This window comes from Mastomys coucha, unplaced genomic scaffold, assembly GCF_008632895.1.
Source record: "Mastomys coucha isolate ucsf_1 unplaced genomic scaffold, UCSF_Mcou_1 pScaffold4, whole genome shotgun sequence".
Lineage (NCBI taxonomy): Eukaryota > Metazoa > Chordata > Mammalia > Rodentia > Muridae > Mastomys > Mastomys coucha.
Window position 1 is genome coordinate 23,036,342 of NW_022196910.1, and position 626 is coordinate 23,036,967.

The window sequence follows — 626 nt, forward strand, 5'->3', positions numbered from 1 at the left end:
AGAAGAAGAAGAAGAAGAAGAAGAAGAAGAAGAAGAAGAAGAAGAAGAAGAAGAAGAAGAAATAATTTTGGATGTTTTTTAATAATGTGAAACTTTTTTAAAAAAAAATCTACCAAAATCTGTGGAATAAAAATGAAATGCACAGGGGCTTGATAGATGGCTCAGCACTTAAGAGCACTGTCTGCTGGGTTTGATTCCCAGAACCCACAGGGCAGCTTACAACTGTTTGCAGCTCCAGTCCTAGGAGCTCTGACATTCTTTCTGGTGTCTGCAGACAGAAAAAAAATATTTTTTAAAAATTAAATGCATGAAGCAAATACGAAAGAATATTTTCAATTGAAAATATGAAAGGAAAATAGACACAATATATTATTCATGCAAATAAATAAGACAGCACAAAAGTAGAACTTATTGGAAAGCTAGCAAAAGGCCAACAATTTCATAACCCAGAAAGAAAACACAATTGTCTAATAAATATGGCATTAGTCAGGGTTCTGTACAGGAACAGAAGGAAAAGCACTTGGTCTCAAAGTAATATAAAAATGCAAATTAGAACTAACATGTTCCACGTACTGTGTTAGTAAGCATTCTTATACATGCCTCCTGGGAAAATAGACTGGCCCCAC